This window comes from Vombatus ursinus, unplaced genomic scaffold, assembly GCF_900497805.2.
Source record: "Vombatus ursinus unplaced genomic scaffold, bare-nosed wombat genome assembly UNPS02014825.1, whole genome shotgun sequence".
Classification (NCBI taxonomy): Eukaryota; Metazoa; Chordata; class Mammalia; order Diprotodontia; family Vombatidae; genus Vombatus; species Vombatus ursinus.
In genome coordinates, this window is record NW_020954603.1 from 1,890,590 (window position 1) to 1,907,026 (window position 16,437).

General features: G+C 43.9%; 1 protein-coding gene and 1 pseudogene across 2 annotated transcripts in view; one reads left to right on the forward strand and one right to left on the reverse strand.

Annotated features, from left to right (window-relative positions):
- The window catches only part of TAL1 (TAL bHLH transcription factor 1, erythroid differentiation factor), a 20,653-nt gene extending 20,357 nt beyond the window's left edge, over positions 1–296 (reverse strand). The window contains exon 1 of one of the 2 annotated variants that reach the window (XM_027838087.1): positions 264–296. The gene's annotated coding sequence lies outside the window, so the exon portion shown is untranslated. Of the gene's footprint in view, positions 1–106; positions 171–263 lie in introns of those variants that run through there. The other variant, XM_027838086.1, reaches the window with a different exon arrangement.
- Positions 297–11,946: 11,650 nt separating this feature from the next.
- On the forward strand, positions 11,947–13,998 carry LOC114024810 (annotated as a pseudogene).
- Positions 13,999–16,437: the final 2,439 nt, after the last annotated feature.

Here is a 16,437-nt window from a genome sequence, read left to right on the forward strand (position 1 = left end):
CCGGGTGCAGACTGAGGAATAGAAGGAGGGGGTGAGGAAGGGGGGCGGTCGGCGTAGGGGTGTCCGGGGCTCCTCGTAGGAATAAAGGCACTGGTGGGCTACTCACCGTTCTGCGCGGCGGAGCCATTTTCCGGCCCATTCGCGGGAGCGCCCCCCTCCCTTGCCCGGCCTCCCTCCCCGAACGCCCCCCCTTCCCGCCCCCGCCCCCCCCGTGCGCCGCGGCGCTGGTGGCTTTGCCACATCCACATTCGCTCTAATCCCACCTCACGTCCCCTTCCTACTTAGCATGGCGGGCGGAGCGGGCGGGCGGGCGGGCGGCCCATGTGCGCGGCCGAGATAAGGCGCCGCCGCGGGCCCGCCGGCCCCTGATAAGAGCCGCGGCCCATTACGGGCCGAATGATTCATTAGACTTTGGCAATTTCATTCAAGGGGAGCGGAAAATGATTGCACGGTGGTGTGTGGGGTGGGGGAAAGACTGGGGAGGGGGCCCGGGCCTTTCCAGAGGTGCCCTCGGCCGGCACTCACTGGACCCCACAGCCCAGGACTCTGCATCCCCGACTCCCGCGATGCTCTGCGTCAGGTGGTGCCCAGAGGCCTGGGCCGCCACCAGCAACCCCAACTCTGCTCCCGTAGCCACCCCCGTTCTGAGTAAACACAGACCCGTTACCGCGTCCCTGGGGGGCAGTTCCTCAGCCCCAGTAAATCCCTGGGACAGGGGAAAGGAGGAGCAGTAACTGGGTGGACAGCAATCAATGGATGGAGGTTTTTTAGGGCTCAGCCGTGCAGGCCCTGGGCTCACTTCCTCTTCTCTGAATTTCAGACCCTGGGCGGGATGTGGTGGGCATCCTGGGGCTAAACCACAACCCAGGAGTGCCAGGGCTTGGGGTAGCCAGGAGGTGGCAAAGCTCTGGCATCTCAGACAGACGCGGGACAGCTCGACAGGGATAAGGGCACCAGCAAGAGTTGTCTGCAAAGCGTGGGCAGTCAAGGGAAAGAGACAAGCCCTCAAAGTCCACTCCCCTAGAAAATTCTCGGGAGGCTGCCCCAAGTTGGTTCCTGAAGAGGGCCCATTGGAGCTGCAGGCCCCCCCAGGGAGGGGCAGGCCGAGCCAGCGACACAACCCTTGGATCAACTAGCTCAGGCAGACACGAATACACACAAGGCAGAGGGGTCAGGTTCAGCACCAGTGGACTGAGACAGTAGACTTTTGGAAAGCTATAGCCGACAGTGCTTCCTGTTGCTGCCTTGGGAGACCTCAGCCATGGAAAGAGGCAGACCATCAGACACTGACTGGTTGGATGGATGGCTGTCAGATTGATGGTTAGGTGGGTTGGTAGATTAGTGGGCTGGTAGATTGTTGGGCTGGTAGATTGGTGGGCTGGTTTGTTTTGCCACAGGAGCATCTATCTAACTGAATCATGGTGGGCCTGAACTCTACATTGCCCCTGAGAGAGCCCACGCAGACAAAAGTGGGGTTCCTTGAAGGCCTGAGACATTGGGTTAGCCGTAAGCAATCTAGCAGGCTGCATTTGCCCACAAACACAGTTCCATCTTTGGAGCAGAGCAGAGCGGTCAGACTGGTCAGTCCAATCCAATCCAAACTTCCTGATCCCAATTTGAGGTTTTCTTTGCAGATGATTCTCAGATCTATTGTCCATTCCTGACTTCTCTTCTGACTTCCAATCTCAGTCATCTGAACTGCCTATTGGACATCTCAAATTCAACATGTCCAAAGCAAAACTCATTATCCCCCCCCAAAAAATCTCCTCTTTTTCAAATTTCCCTATGGATGGCACCATTGTCCTTCCAGCCACCCAACGTCTTGCCCCAAATAGAATCTGTTGCTAAGTCTCATCATTTCTACCTTCACAATATCTCTTCTCTTCACTCATATGGCTGCCATCCTGGTGCAGACCCTTAGCATATTTCACCTGGATCACTGCAATAGCCTACTAGCTGGTCTGCCCACCTCAAGTCTCTCCCCACTCTAGATCATCCTCCACTCAACTGTCAAGGTGATTTTATTAAAGAGGTCTGACTATATCACTCTTCTACTCAGGAAACTCCAGTTTGAGAAATGCTTTTACCTCGAGGTCCAAATAGAAATTCCTCTGGTTCTCTTTCAAAGCTCTTCACAAGTGAGCAGAACCAGGAGAATGTTGTACACAGTAACAGCCACGTTGTGCGATGACTAATATTGATAAACTTAACCCTTCTCAGCATTACAAGGATCTAAGACATCTCCAAAGGCCTCATGATGGAAAATGCTATCCACATCCAAAGAAAGAAGTATGGAATTTGAATGCAGATCGAAGCATAATATTTGTTATTTTTTTTCTTCTGTTGTGTTTTGTTTCCTCTTTCTGGTGGTTTCTCCTATTGATTCTAATTCTTACTTACAACATCACTAATGTGAAAATAGGTTTAATAGGAAAGTATATGTATAGCCTATATCAGATTGTGCGGCTTGGGGAGGGAGGGAGAGATGGGGCAAGGCAGATTCTTGAAGAGTGAAAAAAATACTTTTAAAAATTTAAAAGCTTATGGAAGTGATTGTTGATAAAACAAAATTAATTAATTAAAAAAAGTTCTTCACAATTCCTCCTATTCCTACCTCTTCAATCTTCTTATACTTTACTCCTCTTCATATACTCCATGTTCCAACATGTAACAAGAAACACTGACTTTCTTCCTATTCCTCAAATAATAATAACAGCTAGCATTTATATAGTGCTTTAAGGTTTGCAAAGCACTTTAAAAGTATAATCTCATTTAAGACTCACAACAGTCTTGGGAAGTGGGTGCTATTATTATCTCTACTTTATTTGGAAGATACTTGGGGCAAAGTGAGGTTAAGTGACTTGCACAGGGTCACACAGTAGAAAGTATCTGAGGCAGGATTTGAACTCAGCTCTTCCAGACTTCAGGCCTAATGCCACTTTGATCCCAATTCCAATTCTCTGCCTTTTCATTGACTGTCTTCCATGACTGAAATGTTTATCTTCCTGCTCTCTCTATCCTGGTTTCTCTACCTTTCCTGGATTTCATCAAGACTCAGTTCAGGGGTGGAGTCAAGATGGGAGAGTAGAGAGAAGCATATAGCCCAGCTCCTCCAATACTTTCATAATGATCTAGAAAACATACCAGACTGAGTCCTGATGGAGAAATCTAAGAAATATTATAGCAAGTCATTTTTTTAGCCCAGGTTGGCACAGAAAGAAAGAGAAGTCTGCAGAACTGAGGATAGTCTAGCTAAAAATTTGCCACATGGGCCAGAATGCAGGAACCCGGCACATTTAGCAGCTCTGTTGTTTACTACCTGGTTCTGGGTCACAGATTCAGCATACACTGAAGAAGGGACCCATGCCTAGGGGTTAGAGGTGGCAGAGAGGAGTGTCAGCTAGTGGGCTCTATCTGTGTACTGAGCAACGAACAAGTTCAGAAGTAAACAATAATTGTATAGCTGTGGTTCCAGAAGCAAAGCAAAGACTCTAGGCCTCCAGCCTAAACTGAGGCCTGCAACAGAATAACCAGAGCAGGAATCTCAGACCAAAAGGGGACCTATAGTTTGAACCAGCCAAGCTTCCCACTTAGCTGATAGTGGCTGAGCTCAGAAGTAGTCTACTGGAACTTCCAGCCAGCAGCAAGCCCATAGTCATGTTGCTCAGACTCAAACCTGAGTCAAGAACTTGAAGTTTTCAGACTAGGAGAGCAGTGAGCAGTCTTTGCCCTAGATCATATCACTTTGGGAGCACTGAAAGCTTGCAAGCCCCCAGGATGTGCTGCTCCTGAGATCCTGGAATAATACAATATTCAACACTCCCAAGAAAGCAGCAGAATAATCTAAGAGGACAAAGCTTAGCACACACACACACACACACACACACACACACACACACACACACACTCACACACACAGCCTGGCCTCAGCAAAAAGTTTAAAGCCAAAAAGTAGGTTAGAAGAATGAGCAAACAAACAAACAAAAAAAAGAATTCCACAAAAAAGAGTTATTATGGTCATAGGGAAGGCTTAAGACACATACCCAGAAAAAGAGAATTACTCCATGACATCTATAAGCAAGGACTCAAGGAGGAGAGAGAGAACCCATAAGACATCAAGCAAGGCAGAAGGAGTGAAAGAGTGATTATTGGAAACAAGTCTGAGGACTGGATGCAGGAAAGTGAAGAATTATTTTTTTTAAATAGTATTTTTTTCTAATTATATGTAAAGACAATTTTTAGCATGCACTTTTACAAGACTTTGAATTCCAAATTTTTCTCCCTCTCTCCCTCCTTCTCCTCCCCTCTTCCTAAAATGGTAAGCAATTTGATGTAAGTTATATATGTGCTATCATGTAAAACATTTCCATATCAATCACAGCAGTGAAAGAAGAAACAGACCAAAAGGAAAAAAAAAGTATGCTTTGATTTGTATTCAGAGTCTGTCAGTTCTTTCTCTGGATGTGGGTAACACTTTCCATCATGAGTCCTTTGTAATTGTCTTGGATCATTGTGCTGCTGAGAAGAGCTAAGTCATTTATAGCTGATCATCACACAATGTTACTGTTACTGTTTACAATGTTTTCCTGGTTCTGCTCACTTCACATCAGTTTGTACAAGTTTTTCCAGGTTTTTCTGAAATTTTCCTGCTCATCATTTCTTGTTGCACAATAGTATTTCATTACATTCGTATACCACAATTTGTTCAGCCATTCCCCAATTGATGGGCATCCCCTCAATTTCCAGAATTTTGACAACACAAGAAGAGCTGCCATAAATATTTTTGCACAAGTAGATTTTTTCCCCTTTTTTATGATCTCTTTGGGGTACAGACCTAGTAGTGGTATTGCCGGATCAAAGGATATCCATAGTTTGATTGCCCTTTGGGCATAGTTCCAAATTGCTCTTCAGAATGATTGGATCAGTTCACACCTCCACCAACAATGCATTAGTGTCCCAATTTTCCCACATCCTCTTCAACATTTATTATTTTCCTTTTTTTGTGTGAGTTGGTACCTCAGAGTCATTTTAATTTGGATTTCTCTAATCAAAAGTGATTCTTCATATGACTGTAGAGAGTTTTGATTTCCTCATCTGAAAACTGCCTGTTCCTATCATCTGACCATTTATCAATCAGGGAACGGCTTGTATTCTTATAAATTTGATGCACTTTTCTATATAGCTGAGAAATGAGGCCTTTATCTGAGATACTTGCTGCAAAGATTGTTTCCCAGGAAAGTGAAGGATTCTTGATAGATGGCCTGGAAAATAGGGAGCACTGTCACCTTTTTTTAAGGGGGGGGAGAGAAATTTAGGGTGGGGCTGGGAGTGGAAGAAAAAGAACAAGATTTGGGGCAGTCACTGTGGGGAGTGAGACAAAATCATCAGACAGTATGTAATGAGTGAATCCCATACAAATGGAACAATCAGGATTGTTAAAATTCAGGGAACAGAGGCAGCCTGCTGACTTAGTGTGGTCTGAAGAGACTTCCTAAAGGAAACACTTTGATCTGTGCCTTTTGGTGGAGGAAAAAAAAAATGGCACCTGGTATAGTGTCACACACCTGTAAACCAAGCAATCAGGGAAGCTAAGGTTAATGGATTTCATGAGCTCATGAGTTCTGAGTTGCAGTGGAATATGACAATTGAGCATCTGAAGATTAGAATTAACCAAATAGAATTTAATGATTCTAAGAGATACCAAGAAATACAAAAACAAAATTAAAAGACTGGAAAAAAGAACAGCAGCAAATGTAAGGTATTTCACCACAAAAATAGCTGATCTGGAAAAGAGATCAAGAAGAGAATATTTAAGGATCATTGGACTACCTGAAAGTCATGACCAAAAAAAGAATCACTTCAAGAAATAACAAAAGAAAATTGCCCATCTCTCTTAGAACCAGAGGTCAAAGTGGAAATAGAAAGAATCCACTGGTCACTTTCTTGAAAGAAAACCCCCAAATTAAAACTCTTGGGAATATTATAGCAAAACTCCAGAGCTTTCAAATCAAAGGAAAACTGCTACAAACAACCAGAAAGAAAAAATTCAAATACTGAGGAACCACAATCAAGATCATACCAGTTTAGCAGCCACCACTAAAAAGAAATGGACAGCTTGGAATACAACATTCTAAAGGACAAAAGATATAGGCTAGGAGCAAAGAATAACTTACCCGGTAAAATTGAGCACAATGCTACAGTGTGAAAAGTGAATCTTTAATAAAATAGAGGTCTTCCAAACATTCCTGATAGGAAAAAAAAAAAGACCAGAGCTCCATAGAAATTTTGAAGCGCCAACACAGGACTCAAGAAAAACATAAAAACATAAAGATAAGAATAATCATAAAGGACTAAACAAGGATAAACTGCTTCCATTATAAGGAGGAGAAAAATACATGTACAGAGCAGATGCTCTGAGGATAAAGAGGAAATCTAATTAGGCAGAAGATCTGAGAGTGGTTCTATTATGTCTTAATGATCTTAAAACAAAAATGGAAGGAGAGGGAGAAAGGAGAGAAATGTGAAAGAAAATTATCTCACATTTCCAGATGTGTAAGTAGAGATCTAAACAAACAAGGATGAGGGGGAGTGGATGATACCTGAACCTCACTCTTATCTGAACTAGTTCAAAGGAGGGAAGAATACACACAGAGAGTTGAGTACAGAAATACATTTTACTTGACAGGGAAATAGGAGAGAAAGAGGAGAAGAGAGAATTAGAGGGAAGGTAGATTAAGGGAGGGATTACTCCCAAGCAAATATCCAACTCAAGATGTACAAAAATATTTATAGTTCTTTTGCATTGGTGAATAATTAGAAACTGAGGAAGTGCCTATCAACTGGGCAATAACTAAGCAAGTTAATAAACTTAATGGAATACTATGGTGCTCTAAGAAATTATGGAGAGTGCTTCAGAGAACCCTTGGAAGACTTGTATAAACAGATGCAGAATGAAGTGAGCAGAACCAGGAAAACAATTTATACAAAGATAACAATATTGTAAAATAAAACTATTTTGAAAGATTTGGGAGTTCTTATCATTGCCTGATAAAGATGAAAGACTTGGTACAGAAAGAGATAAGTTTTTTGTATATGATCAATGTGAAAATTTGTTTTGCTTAACAATATATTTTTGTATTTCTACATATTCTGTTTTGGTTTTCCTTCTCGATTGGTGAGGGGTTGAAAGGGAAATGCGGCAGATTCTTGAAGAGTGAAAAAAATACTTTTAAAAAATATGTATAACCATAATATTCTCCGGCTCAAGAACATTCATTCAGTGGTTCTCTATTATATAAATTCTCCTTCCTAAAAGCTAATTAAGTCTGGCAGACTAATTGACACCCACTGATAATCATGGAGAGGAGGGAAGAACATTGATGGGAGCTGATGAACTATCAATCACATTAGAAAGACACCTCCCAAATTTAAAAAAGGGCAGGGGGAAGGACCTACTTGTACAAAACAATTTATAGCAGCTCTTTTTGTGGTGGCTAAGAATTGGAAATCAAGGAGATGAGCAATCAATTGGGAAATGGTTGAACAAGCTATAGTATATGATTGTGATGAAATATTATTGTGCTATAAAAAATGACAAGCAGGATGATTTCAGAAAAAATCTGGAGTTACATGAACTGATGCAAAATTAAGTGAGCTGAACCAAGACAGTAACAGTAACAGCAATATTGTACAATGAAGAACTGTGAATGACTTAGCCATTCTCAGCAATACAGGGATCCAAGACAATCCCAAAGGACTCATGATGAAGCATGCTATCTACCTCTAGAGAAAGAACTGATATTGACTGAATGAATCTAAACTGACACATGCTGCTTTTCCTCTTTCTTTCTTTCTTTCTTTCTTTCTTTCTTTCTGTCTGTCTTCCTTTGAATCTTCTTGTATAAAATGACTAATATGGAAATGTTTTACATGATTGCACATGTATAACCTATATCAGATTGTTTACCCTCTCAGGGAGGCGGGAGGGGAGGGAAGGAATTTGGAACTCAAAACTTAAAAAAAAAAACCCAAAAGTCTAAAAAATTATTTTAATATGTAGTTGGGGAAAAACTTTTTTTTAAAAAAAGAAAGAAAGACACCTCTCAGCCCCTCAGGGCTACCCCTGGATTCTGAGAAGATAAGTTAACAGCTAAACTCTGAACATCTGGCTTGTCAATAAGGATAGAGATTTGTGAGGTTGCTCCAGAGCTTACGTGTCAAACACTTTAAAGTCTAGCTCCTAATTGGGAATTGAAGGGATGCCCATCAATTGGGGAGTGGCTGAACAAGTTGTGGTATATGAATATAATGCAATACTATTGTTCTATAAGAAATGATGAGCAGGCAGATTTCAGAAAAACCTGGAAAGACTTGCATGAACTGATGCTAAGTGAAGTGAGCAGAACCAGGAGAACATTGCACACAGTAACAGCCACATTGTGCAATGACCAACTTTGATAGACTTAGCTCTTTTCAGCAGCACAATGATCCAAGACAATTCCAAAAGACTCATGATGGAAAATACTATACACATCTAGAGAAAAAGCTGTGGGATCCAAATTTAGATCGAAAGATACTATTTTCCCTCTCTTTTTTTCTTTCTTATGGGTTTCCCTTTTGTTTTGATTCTTCTTTCACAACATGACTAATGTGGAAATATGTTTAATATGATTGTACATGTATAGCTTATATCAGATTGCATACCATCTTGGGGAGGAATGGGGGGATTTGGAACTCAAAACCTTATAAAGAAATGTTGAAAATGAAAAATAAATAATTTTTAAATGCAGTCTAGCTCCAATCTCTTCAGAGCTGTTGAACAAAAACTCCCTCACATATTCTTTGGCCAAGACAAACTGGCCTAGTTATTCCTTTCTACTACCTACCTCTCTACCACCTACAATCATGCCTATGTTCCTCTATCCTTAAAAAACCTTCACTTTATCCACCCTTCCCTGCTAACTATCATTCTCTATCTTTCCTTTCTTTCATGGCCAAACTCCTTAAGAAGATTTGCTTTTCTCTCACTTTCTTCTTAGCTCTCTGTATTTCAGCTTTGTAGCTCTCTAAAGTTGTCAGTCATCTATTAACTGTCAAATCCAGTGACCTTTTTTCATCATCATTCTTTGTGACCTCTCTGGAACCTTTGATTTCATCCCTTTCTTGTGACACTGCTCTTTCCTAGTTCTCTTCCTACCTGTCTGACTGCTCTTTCTCAGTCTCTTTTATCGAATATTCATTCAGGTCACACCAGCTAATTATGACTGTCTTTGGACAGTTTCTCTTCTCCTTCTATACCATCTTCCTTGTTGGTATCATCAATTCTTATGGATTCCATTAGTATCTCTTTGCATATGATTCTCAAATGTATTATCCAGCCCTAATTTCTCTCCTGAGTTCCATTCTCACATCCCCAACTACCTATTGGACATCTCAAATTGGATATCCCATAGACATTTAAAATTCAACATGTCTAAGGCTAAACCCCTCAGACCCTTCCCTCTTCCTAATCTCCCTGTAGATTGTAGAGTGTATCACTATCCTCTCAGTGACCCAGGTTCACACCCTGCATATAGTTCTTGACTCCTCAATCTCTCAGGACCTCCCCATATCCAATCTGTTGCCAAGTTCCATCATTTCTACCTTTGCAGCATCTTCCTAATATGCCTGCTTTTTTCCCTTGACACTTCCCTCACCCTCATGCCCATCCTCATCACCTCATGCCTGAACTACTTCAATAACCTGATTGGTCATCTCTTTACTTCATTTCTCTCTATTCCAATCTCTCCTCCACTTAGCTGTCAAAAGTAATAAAACCTAGATCTGACCATATCATCTCCCTACTTAGTAAACTCCAGTGGCTCCCTTTTACCTCCAGGATCAAATATAAATCTTTCCCTTTTCTTTTGAAATCTCCTCATAACCTGGACCCCTTCTATATTTCCAGTCTTCTTACACCTCACTCCCCCCTCCCATGTTCTCTGATCCAGTGACACTGGCCTCCAAACCCTTCCTCACACAAGACACTCTATCTCTCATCTCTGCATTTTCAGTGGCTGTCCCTCAAGCTTGGAATTCTCTCCTCCTCATCTCTGCTATCCTGGCAGATATTCCTCAAGTCTCAGTCAAAATCTTTCTTTTTGCATAAAGTCTTTCCCAAACCCTCCCTTAATGTCAGTGCCTTCTCTCCATTGATTATTTCCAATTTATCCTGTCTATATGTTTTTGCACATAATTCTTTGCATGTTGTGTCTGCTGTTAAACTGTGAGTTCCTTAACATCTGGTATTGTTTTTGCCTTTCTTTTCACCCCCAGCAATTAGCACAGTGTTTGGCAAATAGTAGGCACTTAATAAAGACTTGTTGACTGACTGGCTTAACTGTTCCCATCTCCATACCTTAGCACAATCTGTTCCCCATGCCTGACATGCATTCCCTCCTCTCCCTCAACTCACAGAACCCCTAGTTGATCCTTGGAGGATTAACTCATGCGTTACTTCCTACTAACCATTTTTCCATATCCCCACTAGTCATCAGTGACTCAATTTACCAGCACCACCCTTCTATATTCATCCATTTCTTTCTATATCCTCAGCCCCCAGAGAACTCTCATATGCTCGTTGAAGGCAAGGACAGTTTCTCTTTTCATCCTTATATCCCCAGTACCTACCTACCACAGTGCCTGGCACACAGTAGCTGTTTGCTTAACAAATATCTGCAGGCTTATTTTGAGATGGCTTCCTGCAGTCACACCTCTTTCTCATATATCTCCAATCTCTCCCTCTGGGCTAGATATCTCCTGTCTGTTTACAAACATTCCCTAGTTTCCCAATTCCTTAAAAAGTGGTCCTTCCACCCTTGTAGATGGACAGAATCCTCTCCCATCTCTCCTTCCACTAAACTTCTTTGAAAGTTTATATAACCCAATGCCTCTGCTTTCTTACCACCAACCCCTTTGCAATCCAGATTCTGACTGCACCATTCAACTGAAATTTCTCTTTCAAAAGTCCCCAATAACGTCTTGATAACCTTTTAAAGCCTTTTCTCAAGCCTCAGCCTCCTTGACTTCTCTGCAGTAGCTGACAAGTGTTAGCCATGTCTGCCTACCAGATAAAATCAGTCAGTCAACAAACATTTATTTTTTAAAACATATTTTTAAGAATTTATTTTGTTAAATATTTCCCAATTACATGTAAAAAGATTTTAACATTCATTTTTAAAAATCTCTCCTTTCCTCCTTTCCTCCACCTATTGAGAAGGCAAGCACTATGATATCAATTATATATGTGAGGTCACGCAAAACATTTCTGCATTAGCCACAAGCATTTATTATACACCTACTCTGTGCCAGGCACTGTGCTAAAAGCTGAGGATATGAAGAAAGGGGAAAAAACAGCTTTCAAGGAAACCACACATCTGATGGGTGAGACAACATGTAAGCAAACAATTATGTACAAAAAAGATACAGACAGAATAAATGGGAGGTGATCTCAGAGGGAAGGCACTAAGATAAAAGAGGATTTGGTTTCTCTTGCTCAGATTCATTCAATGTTTCCTAATCTCCTTAATAAAGTGGATATTCCCTAAGGATCTGTTCTCATCTCTAGACTAGGCAGTATGCCTAATGAACTGAGTGCTGGATTTGGCATCATGAAGACCTGGGTTCACATCCCACCTCAGACACTTACTAGTAGATGACTCAGTCATCACATTAATGCTATGAGACTCGGTTTCCCTTCTATAAAACAGACATAATAAGACCTGTGAGAAGCATCATAATATAGAGGAAAGAGAGCTGTTCTTTTACTCAGGTGATCCTGAGTTCAAGTCCTAACTCTGACACACACTGTGGTGTAACCCTGGGAACCTGACTTAACTTTTCACAGCTCCCAGACAACTCCTTAAGACTAAAATTGGGCTCTTGTCATCTTCTGTTTCTGTCGCCATCATGGACACTGGCCACATGCAGCCCATCAAACTGGCTCGGGTCACCAAGGTGCTGGGCAAGACAGGTTCTCAGGACAAGTGCACCCAGGTGTGCATGGAGTTCATGGACGACATGAGCCGGTCCATCATCTGAAAAGTGAAGGGCCCTGTGTGGGAGGGGGATGTGCTCACCCTGCTGGAGTTGGAGCGTGAGGCCTGGAGGCTTTGGTGAGACGTGACGGGTGGAGGCCCCTAGGCTGCTGGTCATGGAAAGACTGCTAAGGGATGTGTAAAATAAAGAGTTTTGTTTAAAAAAAAAAAAAAGACTATAATTGGGGCTTTGGAGTCAGGAGGACCTGAGTTCAAATTCAGCCTCAGACACATGATACTTACCAGCTGTGTGACCCTGGGCAAGTCACTTAACCCGATCGCCTCATCAAAAAGCAAAAAATAAATAAATAAATAGACGGATAGATAGATAGATAGATGAATAAATAAATAAATAACTATAATTGGCAGAGCAGGTGCCCATCAGCATTGATAGAGGAGAGAAAAAGAAATGGGGCAGGGGAGACAGAGGAAAGGAGGGAGAGAATGACAGAGAGGAAGAAGGAGAGAGAGAGACAGAGGCAGAGACGGCGGAGAGAGAGAGAAGGACAGAGATGGGGGTGGGGCAGATAGAGAAGAGAAGAGGCAGGGGAGAGAGGGAGAAGGAGAGAGACAAGGAGAGAACAGGGGGAGAGAAGGGGTAGGGGAGAGAGAGTGACAGAGAGAGGAGAGGAGAGAGAGAGACGGAAAGAGAGTAAATAAACACTTTTCAAAGTATAAAGTGCTACATAAATGTCAGTTTTTGTTAATTATACTCCTTCCTGTTAGCTGGAGTCAAAGGACATGGGTTTAAATCCTTTCTCCAATGCTGTGTACCCTGTGTGACCTTGAGTAAGACACTTAACTTACATGGCTTCAGTTTCCACCTTTATAAAAGGAAGTAGTTGAATCAGATGGACTCTGAAGTCTCTCCCAGTTATAGATACATGAAATTCATGTTCACTCCCTGTTTCAAGAAAGTCAAACTTTAAGTAAATCACCATGTGCGGACCTAATGTCTCTTCTGAGCTCCAGATGCCACTCTCCACCCATCTCTAACTGCCCACCTCAGATTCCACCTCTACCACACCTCAAACAGCCCACCTTAACCTGAGCTCTTGTCTTTTCCCCAAATTCCACTTCTCCTGACTTCTCTCTTTTTGCCTGTGGCCCCATTCATCTGGTCTCTCGTATCCTGGACCTTACTGTTATATTTCACTCTTCCTGTGCCCCTGCTTCTCATTTTCCCTCAGTTATAGGTTCCTGTTCATTCCTTCTCACTGCTTTGGCACCTGTCCCCTCCCTTGATTCCTATCACCATCACCTAATACAAGCCCTCATTGCTGCCTACCTAGACTCCTTCATTAGCTTCATAACTGGTCATCCCTCCATCCTTCTCCCCTCCAATCTAGTCACACATAGCCCCAGTAATCTTTCTTATACATAGTTGTCATGCGCCTGCTTAATTACAAACCTTTTTTCAGCTCCCTCCATTCTGAATAAAGTTCAAGGTCATTAGCACAGCTTTTAAGACCCTATAGAACCTGGCACCATCCTATCTTCTCAGGCTTATCTCCCATCCCTATCCTCCAGACACACAAGTCTCTGACCCTAGCAATGACCCTGCATTCTCTTGCCCCATCCCCAGTCTGTTGAATTCCTATTCACTCCCAGCCCTGAAAATCTAATTCCAGTGGCCACTCATTCTGGAATCTCCCCACAACTGTTAATAATATTTCCCCTAAGATCTTGATCAACACCACATCTGGTCCCCTCAGGGGTTCAAGTCACTTATTATTGTGGATTGAAGCTGCTGGTGGCTTTGCCCTATCCACCACCCCACCTCCCCATTTCCCTCCATGCTTTATGGTACAGCCAGGAAGCCAGGGGAAACACTGAAGATGATGGATTAAGCAGGGATCCACTGGGATGCCTCCTCCCTCTGCCTCTGCCTCTGCCCGAGGTCCTCCTGAGGCCCTGCACATAGGCAATGCCAATGAATGTCTGTAACGACGGCTATTACGATAACTATGTCCTCTCTCTGTGGCCTTTCATCCTCACAGTGTTAGAGGGATGAGGAGTTGGTAGGAGGTGGGAATAGGGGAAAAGGCAGAGCTGTGCTCCTTCGTGGCTTACAAGGTCCTTCCTTCGAAGGATGCTCGCTGTCCCTTCCGAGCTACTCCCCGCTCCCCAACCCCCTCCTCCCCCATCCAGTCCTGCCGGTGGCGCCACGGTCTGGACTGCCTGGTCTCTGTCCATCTCTCTCCCTCCCCCCTCAGCCATTTCCGGGGCCCGTGACGACACCTAACTCCCTCCGCACTTTCCATCGCCAGTGGAAAAAAGGAAACACCGACAGATCCCCTGCAGAGCAGCCAAAAATAGCCTCCGGAAGGGGGGGAACGGGTAGTGAGGTGAGACCCAGGGGCACGCCAGGAAACGCGGCCCCCCTCCCCCTTCTCCCCAGAACCCTGGACAGAGGCGAGGGCTGGGGCGGGGGGGGGGGGACACAAAGAATGATAGCCCTTCTCCCATTCCCCCTCCCAACGTCTCACAGACACTGTAAAGTCTGGGGGGATGGGGCCCCACCCACCACCACCCTTCAGCTCCTCGGGGCACTCAGAGCTGGCTCTCCCAGGTGGGCCACAGGAAGCCATACAGGACAGGAACAGACGGGGAGGCCAGTGGGCAGCTTAACCCCGGATGTGACCTAGAGGACGGAAGCAAGTTGAGAGGGGGTGACCAGAGCCCCCAGTTCTTCCCTCTCCTCCTCCCCACCCTTCTCCCCTTTATCTTTCAGGCCAGCCGGAAACAGGAGCTGTTTAGAGAGGGTCAGGGCCCCATCCTGTCAAACGTCCCACACCTAGTACCCCTCTAAACTTCTCCAGCAGCTGTTTTCTTTTCCTAGGAGCTGTCCCTCAAGGCCAGGACACCCAGGATCTCTCTAGGACCACCACCACCTCCACCCACCCACCCTTAGTTCTGGATGACCCCGAGCAAGGCAGTTGGCCTCTCAGGCCTTAGTCAAAGGCCCTGTGCACAGAGGGCCATCAAACATTTATCAAGATCCTGCTCCGTGCAGGCAGTGTGCTGGTGGGCACCTGGGCATTCAGACCAAAAATCAGGCAGGCCGTCCTTGTCTTCAATGTTTCTTGGAAGAACACCTAACAAACTATCACAGCGTCCTCTAACAAGCCACCCTAGACTGGCCTCAGTCTCATGGGAGACCCTTGCAGTCTCTGGGCAATATGGGCTTCCCATTCTCTGTCCTAAGATCCCTTCTCTCCAGCTGCAGGGATAGAAGACAGCACTGGTACCAGCACCAGCCCGTCCCAGGAGTAGGGGGTGGAGCTTTCACTCTCACAAAGGGGGAAGGGAAGGGGAATGAGTATTTATATTGCACCTACTATGTGCCAGGTGCTGTGCTAAATCTTTTTTTTTTTTTTTTTTTTTTACAAATATCCTCACAACAATCCTGTGAAGTAGGTGCTGGTTCATCCTGGAATCTCCCACAGCCAGTAACAATCTTTCCCCTCAGATCTTAGAATCATGGAATTTTACAATCATAATATCTCTTTAGAATCAACTATCAGTAATGGGATTTGGGATTTCATCAGTGCCAGAACTCTCTGGGCAAAGATGCTACAGTGGTTTGTATTTCCTTCTCCAGTTCATTTTACAGATAAGGAAACTGAGGGCAACAGGGCTAAGTGACTTGCCTAGGGTCACACAGCTACTAAGTGTCTAAGGCCAAATTTGAACTCAGGTCCTCCTGACTCCAGGCCTGGTGCTCTACTCACTGCACCACCTAGTTGCCTTTTTACATCACTGTGATATGCCCCACTATTCCCCCTCTCCCCTCCCTGAGAGCCATCCCAGATAAGAAATAGCATTTTTTTGAAGGACAAAAAATGGGAAAGGACAGGAAAAATCAGTGTGACTGATCTATACATTGAAAAAAGCATGAGGCAGCTAAATGGTGCAGTGGATAGAGCACCGGCCCTGGATTCAGGAGGACCTGAGTTCAAATCTGACCTCAGACACATAACATTGACTAGCTGTGTGACCCTGGGCAAGTCACTCAACCCCATTGCCTAACCCAAAAAAAAAAAAGGCTGGGGCAGCTAGGTGGCACAGTGGATAGAGCACCAGCCCTGAAGTCAGGAGGACCTGAGTTCAAATCCAGCCTCAGACCAAACACTTGACACATACTAGCTGTGTGACCTTGGGCAAGTCACTTAACCCCGATTGCCTCACAAAAAAGAAAAAAAATACTGAAGATATGTGCAACGTGCAAAGGAGTAGTCCACTAACATTTATTTAAGTGCCTATTTTGTGCAGAACTTTCTAGTGGCAGAAGCAGAAGATGCAAAATTAAATAAAACTCGGTCCTACCCTCCTCAATCCTTTGCCAATAGAAAACTGAAAC